The sequence below is a fragment of the Electrona antarctica genome, assembly GCF_951216825.1.
Source record: "Electrona antarctica genome assembly, chromosome: 3".
In the NCBI taxonomy this organism is placed as follows: domain Eukaryota; kingdom Metazoa; phylum Chordata; class Actinopteri; order Myctophiformes; family Myctophidae; genus Electrona; species Electrona antarctica.
Genome location: NC_136808.1, coordinates 18,613,577 through 18,632,458, shown reverse-complemented (window position 1 = coordinate 18,632,458; position 18,882 = coordinate 18,613,577). Strand labels below are relative to the sequence as shown.

The 18,882-nt window shown below is 42.8% G+C and overlaps 1 protein-coding gene across 1 annotated transcript in view; it reads left to right on the top strand.

Annotated features, from left to right (window-relative positions):
• Nucleotides 1-1,482: 1,482 nt before the first annotated feature.
• The window catches only part of sox6 (SRY-box transcription factor 6), a 144,882-nt gene continuing 127,482 nt past the window's right edge, over nucleotides 1,483-18,882 (top strand). Inside the window, exon 1 of the mRNA XM_079497731.1 lies at nucleotides 1,483-1,488. The gene's annotated coding sequence lies outside the window, so the exon portion shown is untranslated. The remainder of the gene's footprint in view (nucleotides 1,489-18,882) is intronic.

Sequence of the window (18,882 nt, the reverse complement as noted above, 5' to 3'; positions counted from 1 at the left end):
TGCAATGAAACAAAGTCAGAGGCCAAGTTTGACACTGCCACATCAAGTGAGGGGGCACAGGAATACAGAATTGTGTCATCTGCATACATATGATACCTACTATGCTTAGATTGACTACAAATATGGTTTACATACAGCAGAAAAAGCAAAGGTCCTAGAATGGAACCTTGAGGGACTCCTTTCTCCAGGGTGATAGAGTCAGACAGTGTATCACCAAATTTAACACACTGTGTGCGGCCAAATAAGTAGCTTTTAAACCAGCCTAGCACATTGTGGCGAAAACCAGTATTCGAGAGGACATTTAGCAAGACATGGTGGTCCACGGTGTCAAATGCCTTGCTAAGGTCAATGAATAAGGCTGCACAGAACGATTTAGAACCCAGGGCATCCCTGATGTCATCAATAACATTGAGGCATGCTGTCACAGTACTATGTTTGGTGTTGGGGGGGTGAATGACACAGGCCTTAATGTCAGCGATGAAAAACACAGGGCAGGGCTGCAGCAATAGTGACGCTACATGGGATATAAATAATTGAATAACATTATGAAATAAGGCCATATTGCTGTCATTTAGTTTTTCCTTCCAGAGGCGGAATCTCTGTTGTGAGTTAGTTTTGATACTCGAGAAGTTCTGTGCTATTGCAACCACTGAATACAATTTGTTTTTGCGATTCTTTCCATGTTTTTAGCACTTAAAATGAAGCACATGGGAATCCCAAATCAATCTCCAGCCAATCTTAAAACAATAAACGTGTATATTCTGAAGCCCAATAACACAGACTAATGGAAACCTGTTGCATATAATTTTTAGCCATGTGCCGCCACTATTTTGTGGGTGAGGCTTCTGAACGACCCCTGTGAGTGGTGACATCATGACCACATCCTCCTGCCACATTGGCGCTGTGTGTCCCAGTTCGGGTCCCCCTGTGGCCAGGCTCCCAGAAGCCACTGCTCCCTCATCACACATGGGCTGCAGCTGGACCACCTTGGGCCACTCCGATGGTATTGCAGCTGCTCTGAGATCTGTGGTTACATCCGTAAGATATATATATGTGAACGCAACCGTAGGAAAGAGACTGTACGGAGACCGGTAGGGAGAGATCATTTGTCACAAACATATCATCAGGGCCCTCGATGCAAAACCAAAACGTTGTATGCAAATCCATCCTCCTCCATGGAAAGAGGTATAATTAATGATGTCAGTTCATAAAAAAAGGATGCGTTCCTATCTGCCGTGCTGCTTTAATTAAAGACATGCTTTATTATTATGGGAGAAAGATGTATACTTTGCTCTGTGTTCTTTATTCTTCTTTGTTGCTTTTCTACTTTCTTGCCCTCACTTTTTCTTCTTGTTCTTCTTTTGGTTGTTCTTCTTCTTCTTGCTTATTGCCTCTGTCACAGTTAAAATGGTTGTCTATGTATTTCTCCTGCCGCAGAACCCCACACGCTGACATGGAGGGCTTTCTTCGTAGCAGCTTTTTACTGAGGTTAGTTTCATTTTCCGTTGTTGTCATATAGGATCACAGGCAGGGGGTGGGGAGGGGGGGGTTGCGGGATAGCAGGGGCCCTCTTACTACTACAGTAGCTTTACACACTTCTTTGTGTGTGTGTGCATGCGTGCGTGCGTGCGTGCGTGCGTGCGTGCGTGCGTGCGTGCGTGCGTGCGTGTGTGTGTGTGTCTGTATATTCTGCGACTATTTCTGCTGGGTATTCTACCTTATTTTTCTGTACATTGTGATTGTGTTCCTGTATCACACACTGTTAGTTACCCTACAGTCAGACTGAGCGCACGCACAGTTCAACCTCATGGACAGATGTAACCCCTCCCCTTCTCCCCCATACTCTGATCTGACATCAGACCTTGTGTGTGTCTCTCTTTAAGCTGCATGCTTCTTGTCTGACCACTCTGCCCTCCCTTGACCCCACCCTAATTCATACGTACGTTGTCGTGTGACAGCGTCACTTGCCGAAAATAGCTGCTTGACAACGCGTGACACCGGCACACGACAAAGCCCAAATTATGCCTGATTTATACTTGGCTTGCACGCCATGTTGCGGACCAAAAACAGCAGATCTACTCATCTACAAGCTCACAACGTGACACGCTGCAATGCATTGGTACTCGTCGGGACTGTTGTGAGCTTGCAGATCTGTTGTTTCCGGTGCACAACTCCCACGCACAACTAAGCTCAGGCTTTAGGCTTCACATCAAATCCAGTCTGGACCAGTGGGGGTTAAGGGCGAGGGGGTGTGGGCCTGTGTGTGTGTGTGTGTGTGTGTGTGTGTGTGTGTGTGTGTGTGCGTGTGCGTGTGCGTGTGTGTGCGTGCGTGCGTGCGTGCGTGCGTGCGTGCGTGCGTGCGTGCGTGCGTGCGTGCGTGTGTGTGTGTGGAGGGGGTGACGAACCAGTCTTGTGATCCTCTGTCGTTTCCTGTTGTTCTGAGTGTTTGTATTCAACGTACCATGGAGATTTCCCTTTTTTTCCTGTCTTTATGCTTCCTGTGATTCTAATTAAGAATTTGTGCTGTCATTACCCACAGAGGAAGTAAATAAGAGCGTATTTACCAATGGCTTCTCTCCTAGTGATCCACCTTCTCTGGGCTACAGTCTCGCTCCCTAATTAGTCCTGGCTCATTAGAAGCCACAGCAGCAGCATCTGCCTTTCAAGGCTGCTGTCAGCCAAACTTTACTAAACCTAATGAATCCTCTTTGATTTATTTTTTTCAAAAGGTCACTTATTTGATTAAATTAGCACCCCCCCCACCCCCCGCCCCCTGAGCTGTTGGGGGGGGGGTATTTAAAAAAATAAAGTATGATTTAATGACATTACTATACCCTTGTCACGACGGGCTCATGCACCAACCGTTCTTAAGAAGTTCTTAAGAGGAAATTTGTTCTTAGACCCACCTAGGAAGTTTTTAAGAAGGTTTTGGGATCCCTCAATGTTTTCTTAGCTGTCATTTGTTCGTAGGTAAGAACAGAATCTACGCACACTGGTGAGCACTCTTAGGTTGCCTTTTTTGTTCTTAAGTGCAATCTGAAAACAAAAAGGAAAAACAAGATGCAAGATGCTCAAAGTGTGGTCTGGGGACCTCAAGGGGTCCTTGAGGAAGTTCCAGGCAGTCCACAGCAAAATATGGAACATTTTTACCACTTTAATCATATTTTATCATATATATCATATAATCATATTGAGTTTGTAGATAGCCTATTTTCTAAACATTTTGATAGATCTTCAAAACATTTCCCTAGCAGAAAATATTTTCAGATGGGGGTCTGCAGAATGCATGTCCATTTAGGGGTCCTTGACATGAACATGTTGAGAACCCCTGCTTTAGAGTTTTCAACTGGCCTGAAAAATTACAATCCAACCCAAACAGACACCGTCTCCACACCTTAGCGCAAAACGGTCTTAAGCTGCGCACTTCTTAAGCTCTGCGCAGCTTAAATTCCGAGTTTTTAGACAGCTGGTGGATGGAAAAGAAGCTCCACCTCCACGGACTTTTTGCGCGGAGGAGAGCGTTTCCGGGAATCTGGCCGTCGCGCAAAAAGTCTGCGGAGGTGGAGCTTCTTTTCCATCCACCAGCTGTCTAAAAACTCAGAATTTAAGCTGCGCGCAGCCGAGAACGTGCGCAGCTCTTTCGATAGTGTGGCAGCACCTAGACCAGTTGAGTTGAAGCCAAGCACCATACCCACCCCATAACCCCCACCCCACCCACCATCATCGCCCCCTCCCCCCCATACACCACCACCTGATACACCCTCACCCCCATATACCGACACCCACCACCTCCATTTCCCCCTCGCCTCCCACCCCTTGCACCACCATATCACCCTCAACACCCCTATTTCCTCACCATTACATACCAAGCAGTTGCTGCCTTAAAGCCCCTCCATAGTCCATACCCACCCTCCAGTGTTCAATAATACAATGTTTTATATCCACTACTATCCACTACTTCTGAACATGACATATGCATAATATGCTCATTTCAGCAAATTTACATTGATGTCTGGATAAGTTGACTAATGTGAGATAAATAATAAAATGCATTCATGAATTTAATTTGCTGTTCACTTTAGAAGTACCTCCATAGTACTATTGATTTTTAATGTTTGGAGTCTGGTGTTCCACCATATTTAAATACACTTTAGTTTAGGTATCTCAACTTTATGTTATGGTGTGTGAGGTCCTGTGATTTGGGTGTGTTGCAATCACACACAGGTGTGACTGCAGGCAAGGCCATGGAGTCATGCAAAACCACACCCACCTGGGTAAAACACAGGTAGGAAAGTAAATTCCCAATGCCTTATATGGGATTGGTGGGGCGGTTCCCTATGGTAATTAAGATGCCAATTAGGATAGGTGGGGATTTATTTGTACAAAATACAATCCAGTAATCAAGTTATCATACTGATTGTGATGTGTGACTGTTTATTCCCCCATGGTTAAATTCCTACAGGATATTACAGGCACCAATCCTATAGAAAGAATAGAGACTGAGACCGAATACATTTTTATTTGGGGTCCTTGTCATGAAAGAGTTTGAGAACGACTGATGTAGGAGACTGCATTTGACTATAACCACCTGTTGATAACTAATGGTTTTAAGAAATACAGAAAACAACACCCTCTGAATGTCACCAAGGATTTTCTTGTGCTCCAATGTAATCTGGGGAGGGGGGGGGAATCTGTATTTTATTTCCTCATAACCACTTAAGCCTGTCACGCGCATAATATCGAAAACTTAGATCAATAAGCTCACAATGCATCGAGATGCAGTGTATTCCGAACATGTAGAATTGTGTGACATTTTTAGACACATTTTGGGGGATTTTGTTTGTTTTGTTCACCTGTAATGACATACCTAAAATAGGGATGGCAGGTTGCACATGGTTAGGTGAAAGGGTGCTCTGTCAGTACGGCAGCCCACACTCATGATTTAATTAATACATACATATTTTTGTGTTGCTCTTAGAGGGGATATGATGTCTTTTCAATCCAAGGATCTGCTTCTCTGAGTTGTACAATAGTGTGTCACAGATTTCCAGCACTGCTGCTCCCATTAGCAGATATTTGAATAAAGAGTTTTCACTCGTCATATATCTTAGGAACACACCTGGCAGTCTTGATTATTCTAATGAGTCACAAGGCTGGTTTTGAGTCACACATATTGCAGCTAGTTGCAAAAGTACTCTCAGTTTTGGAATAAGAAAAAGCTGACACACGGCTGGATTGGAAGTCATTGTAAAAAAAATACATCAGCTTAACAGATGAACTCTTGTATAATGTAGCTGATAGTTTTCATATTTTCGTCTTTTTGGAAAATAACTATACCAAAGTAGAGGTATGTCGGCAACAAAGCGAAAGAGTTCACAGAGATTCACAATAGGATGCACGCTGTATTTCAGTGGAAGATGTGAGCCAACCTAAAACACATTTTCTGCTCTTTGTTAAAGACAAGATCTGTCTTAAATTCAGATCCATTTTTCATTCACTGAAGAATTTTAACAGCTTAGCTTTGTTTGTGATAGACTGAGACATTGAGTGAGAGAGAGAGAGAGAGAGAGAGAGAGAGAGAGAGATGTCTCCAGCAGTCTCTGTCTAATCCCAATGGGCAGACCCTCCTACTACATCTCTGCCATTATTTGATGTAATGAAAGGAGAAAGTGTATAACACTGAGATTGTTAATTAATTTAGTCTAACAAGATGAAGATAAATGAAACCCACTGAAGGTTGACTAGGCTAAGAGGCCCACTTAGCATTCCTTCTCCCCTCCTGCTCTGCCCCGCTCCACAATGGAGCGTGGTTAATAGGTGCAGTGCCATGTTTGGACAACCTTTACGAGCTCACACCCAGGACATTTCATTTCATTATTCTGTATACAAAATATTATATACCAGCCCTGTAATATTGTATGTAATATTTTAATCCTTAAATGGTATTGCATTGGTAATGCAGTCAACGTCAGACAGCAGATATCTAATCACGTGCGTCATCTTGACATGTTGGATAAACCTCAGTCGACATACATGATGATAAACTATATTGATTTTATTTTTATTTTTTTCAAATATGGAAAGGCGCCAGTGCTCACAATGACATGATTGTTTTGGGGGCACTTGATTGTCTTGTGATGGATAGTTAGAAAACTATCCTATAGACTTTGTTGGCCAAGATTCCCTACCAGGGGTCTGCACTTATCACCCCTCCCCCCACCCCCCCACCCACCCTTTCCCCTCTATCTTTGTCGAAAAAAGATGATCTACAAACTAAAAAGGCGGATGTTAAAGCTCACAATGAATGGCAACACGAGGTGAGGTTGTAGATCTGCATTTTTGCAGATTGGACGCCACTTTTCACTGAATGTTCACCTATTATGATGGCATGCCCAGACTAGGGATGCTTGAGTTAATGTGGATGAATCTCTTACCCTTGAGATGATTTCTAGTTCAACTAGAGTTAGTTGAGATTAGAATGGAATAGAATGTTATTGAAATGGCTATTCTCTCCCTCTCTCTCCCTGGCCCCTTTGCATGTGTCTGTGTGACTCCCAGTCTCCCAGCCTTTCACTATATGAATGGTTCTTCTCTAATGTGGCTCGGGGCCTATTTGAGCGGCAAGAGAGACAAAAAAGGAGAAGGGACATTTTTCTAAAAAGCCAGACAGTTGTCTTCATCCACGGCCCTTTCAAACAAATCAGTAGTCTATCGAGCCCCTTCTTCAGTGGACTGTTTTGTACAGAACCAGGGTCTTCATGACAGCACAGACCAATCATTATGGCAACCATTCTCTGCTCCCTTAGTTCTCAAGTCACCAACAATGGGTTGTTGATTGTATGGAAAACACCAGAACAATTATGCCCTCTGTTTTGGTGGCAGGGCAGCATTTTAAAGTGTGTCCCTCAATAATGGTTTCATCATTGTTATTCTTGGAGCAGGCCTCAGGAGAAAGGAATTGTTGCTGGCAGTACGTCATTATTTCGAAAATTTCGATTAGCTCATTGTGTTGTCTCCAGGCAAATAGAATCATAGTTAATTAAAAGCGAGTGAGCACTGTGCCACTGACTTAAAAGGTACCACCATAGGCCAATGATAAGAAAAAGGTGGTAAAAAAGAGGGATTAGAGCTGTTACCCTAGTAACTCCAACTTCCATCAGTGAGCGAACAATGAACTTGTGTTCCTCCACCACCTAAGCCTGAAAAAATAGAAAGAGTGTTCTTAAAGGACAAACCCTTTTTAACAACAAAGTGGGATCCAGGCCTAATAGGCTCTTTGGTGGGAGTTGTTAAGCAAGACCACTGGGGGATAGAGGACTGGAAAGGTCAACATGTAATCCAAGGACAGTGAAGGTCATCCAAGGTTTTTACAATAGTGTTGTGTGTATGTGTGTGCGCGCACATGCGTGCATGCGCCTGCGTGTGTGTGTGTGTGTGTGTGTGTGTGTGTGTGTGTGTGTGTGTGTGTGTGTGTGTGTGTGTGTGTGTGTGTGTGTGTGTGTGTGTGCGTGCGTGCGTGCATGCTCGTGTGCATGTGTGTGCGTGCGTGCGCCTCCATTTGTCTGCCTGAGAGACACAAAAACCTGCAGTTCGGCCATTTTAGAAGTGCTGGAGGAAAGGGCAGAGAGAAACGACTGGGCGTGAGACGCATCAGACGGTGGAACATCACTTAGTTGTAATAGCGAAACATGCCTCATGGCCAAAACCTGCTTGTTTCCTAGCTGACTGTATAAACACAAAATGAGATTTATGCCAGCTGAACATAACATGTCCAATTAGAAGCAGCTGTCAGAAGTTGTTTAGCCTCTGTCTCTCTGGCAGATCTTTTACTGGTCCAGGAGAAGATCCCAAATCCTCTTATTTGCTTCTGACATTCTCAGCTGGCCTGGTAACCTTGTTGGTTGATCGAGTCTAGATAGAAGCATACACAGTTCAATCTTTAACTCTGAACGTGTACGTAACCAATTGGAGCCATAAGGCTCCATTTGGTTACCTTTGTATACTTTCATAGTTACAAATGGAAAAATGAACTGTGTACCCTAAATTGTACCATGTGCTCTTGCGCAATTTAAAATAGTTGTAGATTTGATATTACCTTTTTTTTTGTTCCTTTACGATTTATAAAAACTATATTATTCCTCTACCGTTTTGAAAGTGGAAGCAGTGGTGAAAATAATAATGCAGTGTGATAAATTTGCTTAAGGCATTACCATAAAATCCTCTGCATGAACAGGAAAAACAAGTTTATGAGCAGAAATTGTTTGACAGGCTTACGGTTGAGTTGCTAAAATTCTTAAAGTGAGTGTTCTTTCCCCTCTGCAGCATTGCGGAGTTATAATGATCCATGATCTACGATGGCACAGTATGTGTTTCTCTTTGCGTTTTATGTCCCGTATTACAGCTGCAATACGTCTGCCCACATTAAGCTAATTTATGGCCGAGGCCAGCGGAACAGCAGTACGGGTTAATGAATTTGGCATTACTAATTAACTGTTATTGAGGGCTGAATATGAATCGTGTGGTTGAAAGGGATCGCAGAGTGTGTCTCCCTCCCTCACAGATCGCTCCTTGAATTGTGTTCTACGCGACAGCTACAACACGAGAAGTGCACAGTAAAATTAGAAAACACTGCAAAAATGTACACTTACTTCCTACTGTTTTTAGCTGATTTTGAAGGTTGAAGATTTTTTATATAATATACAGTATATGGCTACTGTAAATTATAGACTATTTATACTTGTACATACTGGTGGCAGAATAGATAGAATAGAGGGAAATGGCACTAATGGACATCTGAAGTAGTAGTATTATTATTTTTTTGAGCGGTGTCTCCGCTCCATTACACAGCTATGTGTGTCCTTATGTAGGCTATGTATGTGTATTGTGTACGTGTCCACGTGTCTGAGCACAGAAAGCTGCAACACGGTAACTCTTTCATTTCTCAACCGTTTCGGATGCGGGAAGGCTCGCCGGAACAGGGCCGCCCCCCTGTGCGCATTCCTGGGGGTCTGGATGTTTCTTTTTTGTTTTTTTTTAACACGTCATTTTGGGCTAGCAACTCTTGTCAAAAGAGTCTTAGTATATGGTACAATGCATTTTTTATTTCAGCGTGTTTGGTAATTTCTTATTGCCGGTTATTGGTAAGGCAATGGTTTTGTATTTAAGCCATCACTGCACATCTGGAGGTGCTAATTGTTTCAGTGCAGGCACGCAGGCATGCATGCACGCACGCACGCACGCACGCACGCACGCACGCACGCACGCACGCACGCACGCACGCACGCACGCAGGCAGACAGGCAGGCAGGCAGGCAGGCACACATATATAAGTACATCTAAATCTGTCTCTTCTCTCTTTCACTTAAAATCCATGTCCAACACATTGAGAGCTATTAAGCCTTTCAATTTAGATTACAATGATCATGTTAGTTTTATGATTAGACTTGTGTCCTCCAGGAATCAGACCTCTATTCCACTCTTCCTCCTGCAATCACATCCCATTTGATGAATTGCGCATATAATTACTGAAGTTATTGAATATGCAGATCACTGCTTATTCTTGGTGTGTAGTTCATAATGTGTTAACTCTTAACTGCTTCAAACAAGGGTCCCTGATAAAGACCCACTCTGATAATGAGAGAGGGCCAATGTATGCTATTAGTGAGGGATAACAGACACACCGCTAGAGCTGGGACTCAATTAAAATGTCTGTCTCTCTCTCTCTCTCTCTCTCTCTCTCTCTCTCTCTCTCTCTCTCTCTCTCTCTCTCTATCTGTCTATCTCTCTCTCTTCTCTCTCCCTGTGACTAACTAACTAATCCAAATGTTGATCTTGGATTAGTCCAATGTGTGTACACAGTAAAATCCTCAGTGTTAATTTAACCCTGTCCCTGAGTATGTACAAATGGTAACAAATGGACCCAGTCCATTTGGTACCATTTGTATTCCGAGCGTCTACAAAAGGAACTGAATTGTATGGGTCAATTTGCTTCCATTTGTACACTGTTCAGAGTTGAATTAACCCTCAGAATTTCACTTGGTAGGGAGATGGCAACTTCCGTTCCAACTCTAGCACAGAGATGGCCTTCCTTGCTTCCCATGCTTATGAGGTACTTGTAATTACCTTGTATTATAACATGTTGCTACCCTACTAGTCTCAGTGATGCAGTCCCTCAAAGTACAGTGCAGCACTTCACAGGCAACACCCACTGCGAGGGAGTGTGTGGGAAATCATTTGAATTTTTTTTTGGGTGTGGAGCTTTTAAGAGGCTTTTTCAAACCAGCTAAGGGTCAACTTCAACTTACACACCAAGAGTGTGACAAATAAAAATGGTGCATTTATATAGCGCTTTTATCCAACGTGCTTTGCATAGATTTTGCATTACATTCACCCATTCACACACACATTCATACACCGATCTTTTGTGCAGGTGAGAGACATCACTTAGCATCAGATAATATATAAGACATGTACTCTCTTAAGTGTAAGTGATAGGACCTGTGCAGCAGCAATGGCGCTTATATTGTTTCAACAGGACAGTTGTGTAACAGACTGACAGGCTTGTGTTTTGTACATATGTACAGTACATAAAGCGATAACGCCTGTGTGACAGCCTATGTCTCCAATACTGACATGGTGACAGGCCTCAAGGCTTGTTCAACAGCCTGATGGCTGACAGGTGGACACTGCTGTCGTGTGGTGGCTTTGATACAACTGTAGATATGGGGAGATCCACATGAGCCGTAAGTGAGTTTAAAGTTGTTTAATGCAATCAGATAGGTCTTTTCTGTGTGGATACAGTATGCTGTCAAGGCTAGAAAGTACTTTTTGCCACTCAGTAGGCGTTCCCGCATAACTATCGGGGATGATGATGATGTCACGCGCATATCCTCTATATACTGTAGAGCTTTAACTTTTCAACAATTTTATTCAAGAAATATCACTTATACTACCTTTAATTGCCCTCATCCAGTCAATGTATGATTTCCGCCACTCTGAATGATGTCACTGGTGATGTGATCGTCTCAGGGTGAGTGGGAAATAAAACACTAGAATGGCTGCGAATGCTTGAGTAGAATGAGAGTTAACGGTGGTATTAGCCCTCTGTGTGTTTCTACCTGACAGTAGAATGAGAGTTAACGGTGGTATTAGCCCTGTGTGTTTCTACCTGACAGTAGAATGAGAGTTAACGGTGGTATTAGCCCTCTGTGTGTTTCTACCTGACAGTAGAATGAGAGTTAACGGTGGTATTAGCCCTCTGTGTGTTTCTACCTGGCAGTAGAATGAGAGTTAACGGTGGTATTAGCCCTCTGTGTGTTTCTACCTGGCAGTAGAATGAGAGTTAACGGTGGTATTAGCCCTGTGTGTTTCTACCTGACAGTAGAATGAGAGTTAACGGTGGTATTAGCCCTCTGTGTGTTTCTACCTGACAGTAGAATGAGAGTTAACGGTGGTATTAGCCCTGTGTGTTTCTACCTGACAGTAGAATGAGAGTTAACGGTGGTATTAGCCCTGTGTGTTTCTACCTGACAGTAGAATGAGAGTTAACGGTGGTATTAGCCCTGTGTGTTTCTACCTGACAGTAGAATGAGAGTTAACGGTGGTATTAGCCCTGTGTGTTTCTACCTGACAGTAGAATGAGAGTTAACGGTGGTATTAGCCCTCTGTGTTTCTACCTGACAGTAGAATGAGAGTTAACGGTGGTATTAGCCCTGTGTGTTTCTACCTGACAGTAGAATGAGAGTTAACGGTGGTATTAGCCCTCTGTGTGTTTCTACCTGACAGTAGAATGAGAGTTAACGGTGGTATTAGCCCTGTGTGTTTCTACCTGACAGTATAGTCTAGTGGGAAGAGGGGGGCATCATGCACCCCCCGGAAATATACTTCTAATCAGTCTTTTCTTATTGGAAAAAATGTGCTGAAAATGATGAGCTATGATACAAAGTTGTCAAAAGGTCCCACCTACCTCAAAACCCCCTTTTTGGTATATGGCTCTGGCGAAATTGTGTAAAGGCAAATATTAATTCACTAAAATTACATAAATAGACATGGAAGTCTGACATTTGTCATGGAGTATCCTGACACATAGGGGTAAGTAGAAGAATAGGATTTGGGGGGTTGCTACCATTATAGTTTTAAATATGACCTACATTATCCCCAGAAAAATAAAAAAAGATGCTGTCCGCTTGACTAATAACAACAAAGATGGTTATTTTCCAACACATTATGGTGAAAATCACTGCCTCACTTGTATATAGAAAACTTCCCATATCCCTAAGCTTCATTTTGAGCTCAAGATAACCTTTCTATCTTGAAAATTACTCCTTCTGTAGCCAAAACTCTGAACTACCGGTATACCTCAAATCGGTGAAAATTGTATATTCAGCTATACATTTGGAATGAATGAATGAATAACTGAGTTTGAACTCCACATTATGGAATATTTCTTACTTGAATAAGCTATGTTAAAAAGTTGGCAAAGTGTCCAATCTACCATTTTTATGCAAATGAGTGTCACCATTATCAAAACAATCGATGTTTACTATATCTCAGCCAATATTGCACTTAAATGAACAAATAAGGTGTCTATACTTGTATGTTTGTATGTTTTGAGGGTCAAGGATCTCAGTGAAACTATTCTTAAAGTGACCACATGTGCCCGTGGCAAAATCAGTGCTGCCATTACAATAAAGTCACATTTATACCAAGTAAGAGATACCAATATTGCATATAACTTTACAAATAAGGTATCTAGACAGGTTTTGTGTTTTTATGCTAGCTTTATAATTTAGAATATATATACTGTAGCATAACATCACACACAAAAAACATCCTCAGTATGAACAATACTAGGCGGCAGTATACACACTATAGAATGGCTTGCACTATGCAGTATAAAATACAAACAGTCACACAATCCTGTAACAGTATTCCATCATATACACACTCAAAGGTAAAAATGTAAGCAACAGTGACCACCCTATACACTAGCCTGCACCATAAAGAACAAAATGCAGTCACATTAATCAGTCTTCTTTGTCTTCTTGTCCATGGTCTCCAATGACAAAGTTACTATATTTACCCAGGGTAACTGGACTAAGCATCAGATACTTGTTTACAGCCAGGCCCTGCTCATAGAACATTTCATGGTAGTGGTTCAATGCCTTGCTCAAGGGCACTTCAGCGGTGGTAATTTTAACGTGCCGGTCCGGGGATACGAACTGGCGACCTTCCGGTATCAAGACCGCTCCGCAAACCGTTCGGCCACCGCTGCCACTAAAGGCAACACAGTGGTTCTCTTCAGAGCAGAGTAGCATGGAGGAAAACGAGCCAGGTCAACTTTAGATTTAAGAAGTGAGTTTGTCATTTGCCCCCACCATTGTCTGCAGCAACTTGGCACGGGTGAAGTCCACTGGGGCAGCAGTGGCTCAGGGGTATAGTGGCCGGATGGTAACCGCAAGGTTGCCATTTCAAACCCTGGCTCCCCCAGAGTTAGTGTCGAAGTGTCCTTGAGCAAGACACTGAACCCCTAATTGCTCCTGATGTGCTGGTTGGTGCCTTGCATGGTTTCCGCCGCCATCGGTGTATGAATGTGTTTGAATGGGTGAATGTAATGCACAATCTATGTAAAGCGCCTTGGATAAAGGCGCTATATAAATGCACCATTTACCATACTGAAGACTCACAACTCTGTCCAATTAAGGATCTGTTCCATATAGACCGATTCAGAAACGGGTCTCATGGTCGTAGGCAACATATTTCCTGTGGACGGAGACGACATAACAGTCGGCTCTTCTACTACATTGAATGGATAGAGTGACCAAATAGAGTGCTGAAACGTTACTCTTTTACCTGCTTTTTAATAACACTAACTACAAAGATGCCCAGAACATCAGGATAAACCTGTGTAGTGTATGGCTGCTTCAACAGTGGTGGCAATGTTCAACTTTGGAGAGGAATACGTTGCCTGCGACCATGAGACCCGTTTCTGAATCGGAGATAGTGTAGCACAAGGCACATTTCAAGGACACCCATAACACTTACGGGTCCATTTGGTTCCATTTTGTACGTTCAGAATTGCACACCAGTAAGATGTCAACAGCTCAGTGGCCTTGTAGTCAGAGCGTTCGCCCTGAGACTGGGAGGTCGGGGTTAGATCCCCTGGCCGGGTCATACCAAAGACTCAGTCGGTAAGTCGGACATGTCCCTGCTACATACTAGTGTCATGTCCAGGGGGTGTACTTGTACATCAAGCTACCTCATACTACAGAAACAGGAGATAGGCTTCTGCCCTATGGGCCTCATGGCTACACAAGGCTTACTTACAGGTCCATTTGGTTCCATTTTGTACACTCTAAAGTTACACACCCGTAAGAAGCTCTGGATATCATCAACAGCTCAGTGGCCTTGAAGTTAGAGCGTCCGCCCTGAGACTGGATAGTCAGGGGTTCGATCCCCAGCCGGGGAATACCAAAGTGTTGGATTGGGGTAAATCCCTGCGACATACTAGTCATGCCAGGGAGTGTACTTGTTAGGCTCCTGCCCTATGGGCCATATGGCTTGGCTAGGCTCAGAATATATGCTATTTAAATTGTGAGTCTTCAGTGAAAGAGTGGTGGGGCAGATGACAAACTAATTTCTAAATCTAAAGTTGACCTGGCTCGCCTTCCTACATGCTACTCTGCTCTGAAGAGAGCCACCGTTGCCTTATACAAGCAAGCTGATGAAGCTATGGTGGAAAAAACAAAACCCTATGATGAAGCGCAGGGATTGTTGAAAACCAAATTTTTTAATCCAGTGTGTCCTGTGGTGCAGTCCTATACCAACCTCACTGCTTGATCTCCTTGACACTTGAAAGCATGCACAAGAAGCCGACGAGATAGAGGAATTGATTTCATCGGCACTGATTTGCACACCAGCATGCCATGGGCACATGTAGTCACTTTAAGAATAGTTTCACTGAGATCTTTGACCCTCAAAACATAGGTCTAGACACCGTATTTGTTCATTTAAGTGCAGTATTGGCTGAGATATAGTAAAATCGATTATTTTGATAATGGAGGCTATCATTTGCATAAAAATGGTAGATTGGACACTTTTCCAACTTTTTAACATAGCTTATTCAAGTAAGAAATATTCCATAATGTGGAGTCAGTTCAAACTCAGTCATTCATTAATTTATTCCAAATGTATAGCTGACTGACTGAATATACAATTCCCAAGATAGAAAGGTTATCTTGGGATCAAATTGAAGCTTAGGGATATGGGAAGTTTTCTATATACAAGTGAGGCAGTGATTTTCACCATAATGTGTTGGAAAATAACCATCTTTGTTGTTATTAGTCAAGCGGACAGCATCTTTTTTTGTTTTTCTAGGGATAATGTAGGTCATATTTAAAACTATAATGGTAGCAACCCCCCAAATCCTATTCTTCTACTTACCCCTATGTGTCAGGATACTCCATGACAAATTTCAGACTTCCATGTCTATTTATGTAATTTTAGTGAATTAATATTTGCCTTTACACAATTTCGCCAGAGCCATATACCAAAAAGGGGGTTTAGAGGTAGGTGGGACATTTTGACAACTTTTTATCATAGCTCATCATTTTCAGCACATTTTTTCCAATAAGAAAACACTGATTAGAAGTATATTTCCGGGGGGTGCATGATACCCCCCTCTTCCCACTGTACTAGTAGAATGAGAGTTAACGGTGGTATTAGCCCTCTGTGTTTCTACCTGACAGTAGAATGAGAGTTAACGGTGGTATTAGCCCTCTGTGTTTCTACCTGACCGTAGAATGAGAGTTAACGGTGGTATTAGCCCTGTGTGTTTCTACCTGACAGTAGAATGAGAGTTAACGGTGGTATTAGCCCTCTGTGTTTCTACCTGACAGAAAACATTAGTTTCGCTCCAATCCTTGACAAGAGAGATTAATGCTAACATGCCGCTGGCTTGGTTTAGTCTTAGACAAAAAAGGGTAGCAAATGCCAAATGTGTTTTGTTTTAATCTGAGATGAAGAGGGGTTAGGGTTAGGTAAATAGTCCTATAACTCTCATTCTCCCATGCTTCATCCAACTCTAGAGCAACAAAGACAGGTTTGTATGGTGCTTATACGTTGGTAAGCTCCCTCCTGAAGGCGGCTGGATGGGAGGGGGAGCCAGAAGCCCACAATAGTCGCTACCTTCGTCATAATGGCAGGGTAGCGCTGTATGAGTGACAGGCAGGCTGTGGTGCCTGATGCCGCGGATACAGCTCAACATGAACAGGCAGTATTGTCGGATCCATCCTCCTCCACTTGATACGATATGAATGGTTTGCCGACCCAGTGTGCCAACAGCTAATGCAGCGATCGAGCAAACTTGTGATGTCTTTGACAGTAAATGATCGACCCCGTCGGATTTCAGTAGAAACTTGGATTATCGTACACGTCTAAACATGATGCTATAGGGGCATTCACAGTGTTGGCCAGGGACACTTGGGACACTTGACAAAGCGGACGTATTTGACGAGTTGGGAATAATAACAGGTTGTTTAATTTGACACACAATTGAGAATTGAGGGAAAAGAAGGATCTGTCCTGTATTTTTAGCCTGTGCCGTAGTGATGTAGCTGCCATTTATAGCTGATATGCTAGCCCGCCGGTCCTGGACTGCTATCCTGCTGACACCAGAGAAGACTTTAGAGTCTGTACAAACTATATACCAGTGGTTCCCAAAGTGGGGTCTGGGCACTCCCAGGGGTCTTTCAGGAAGTTCCAGGGGGTCCCTAGCTAAATCAGTTAATATGGTATCAAATCAGTTTAAAGATGGAATGCCGCGATTTTTTTCCACCCAAAAACATGATCATCAGGTATTATTATAATATAAGGAGGAAGAACTTTTTCCAAAAAGTGTACAGTATTTGTTAAAATCATGCTTTTATGTGGACACGCCCACCAGTTCATTAAGTATGCCTGGTTTGCCTGGTGGGTGGTGATGGGTGGTGATCCACCTGAACTGAAGCAGCACCCACAGCTGTAGTTGTATGATAAAGGGGGAGGGGTTAGGGGAGGGGCTGATAGTGTGATGTCACTATATTACTGTTTATTTCATTGGCCCGTTTGACTGTCAAGGGTTCAGCCTCCAGGAAGAAACCCTAAATACAAAGTTAATACACCATTGCACATAAAAACGACTCGAGGGTGTCTAATGAAGTACTGTCACCTCATAGACACATGAAAAACTGGAAAAATACAAAAATTGTGGCACTCCATCTTTAACTACTTTAACACTATATATTGGATACATATATTTGAAAATAGCCAATCAACAACATGTGTGAAAAATGACGAATACTTTTTAATTTTAACCATGCACATCTTATCTTCTCTGGCACATAATGTTTTTTAGATGGGGATCCATGTCCAAATACATATTAATTTGGGTGTCCTTAAAAAAGTGTGAGAACCACTGGTCTATGCCACCCACTCTATTACACATACAGTAACTGCATTGGGAATCAGCTTACTTACCTCTGCTCAGAAAATAATAATAATACAATTTAGGCTAATATAGCCTACACTTCTCTGCAGGTTTAATGGTCTCCAATGACCATGGAACCTCAGGTGTTTTCACAGACTAGCAGACAGACATTTACAGCCCATACAGGTACACACACAGACTTCCCTACAGTATGAACATGGGGCATTAACATTCACAATGAAATACCTGTTTCAATTTGGCCTCCCTATTTTGGCATATTATTGTAAAAAGAAAAAAAGTCAAACAATGTATTCAGTAAGTGCAAGTGTAATGTTCAATCTATCACCAGTAAATATGAACATTCTGATTTACATACCTACATACTGTGCTTTTTGTGGCTCTCTGTTGCATGTAGACACAATGCTAGGTATTGGATTACATGACTGGTGCTGAATGTCTGTCTGTCATGGCTGCGTGGTGTAATTAAGACTCATGGAGGGCTGCAGCACATGGCTGTGTGGGTACTGAGCCCAGCTCTTATGTATATTATTACGTTAATAGGATTGTACATGTTTACACCAACTGTTAGCTTAACAGGAGGTCAAGGAGGTGATTTAAACTTGAGTAATGGGCTTATAAGCTCAAATAGCATTGTAGTAGCCCACAACACTCACTTGTGCACCATGGTCACTTCTCCCAGTTGTAGTCACCTATAATGTAAAATAATGTTCTGAGACATGGATATGAGTCACCTCTGAGTTTTTGAGGCCTTTTAAATGTAAACATCGTTTTGCAAGTGCGGCGACCTTTGTCAAGTCCCGGCTATTGTTTGCAGATTGGTTACACACTCCACAGGCTGTGAAAGACACATCTGTTACCTTCAACCCAGAAGAGAGAGAGAGAGAGAGAGAGAGAGCAGATAGACTGAGGCCGAGGGGGTGGGTCAGGCTAGTTGGTCCAGGCAGTGGGAGGTAGTGGTCTACCGACCTCCCCCTCCATAGAGTTCAGCTACAATCCCTCTGCTCTTATCAAATATTTGTCTGGCCTTCACTGGCTATTTGCCTTGTTCTGTTTGCTTTGTTTATTTCAATCTATTTAGAGGCAGCTACATAGACAACCATTTTCAGCTTGTCTTTGTTACAAATTGTGTGTGTGTGTGTGTGTGTGTGTGTGTGTGTGTGTGTGTGTGTGTGTGTGTGTGTGTGTGTGTGTGTGTGCGTGCGTGCGTGCGTGCGTGCGTGCGTGCGTGCGTGCGTGCGTGCATGCGTGCGTGTGTGCGTGCGTGCGTGCATACAGTATGCGTTAGTACCACATGAATGCTTATTTTGTTCTCCCGTAATATTTCAAATATTTTGTTTTGATAATTTGTAATTAAATAGACCCTCCCCACCAACAATCTGACACTCATCATGAATAAAA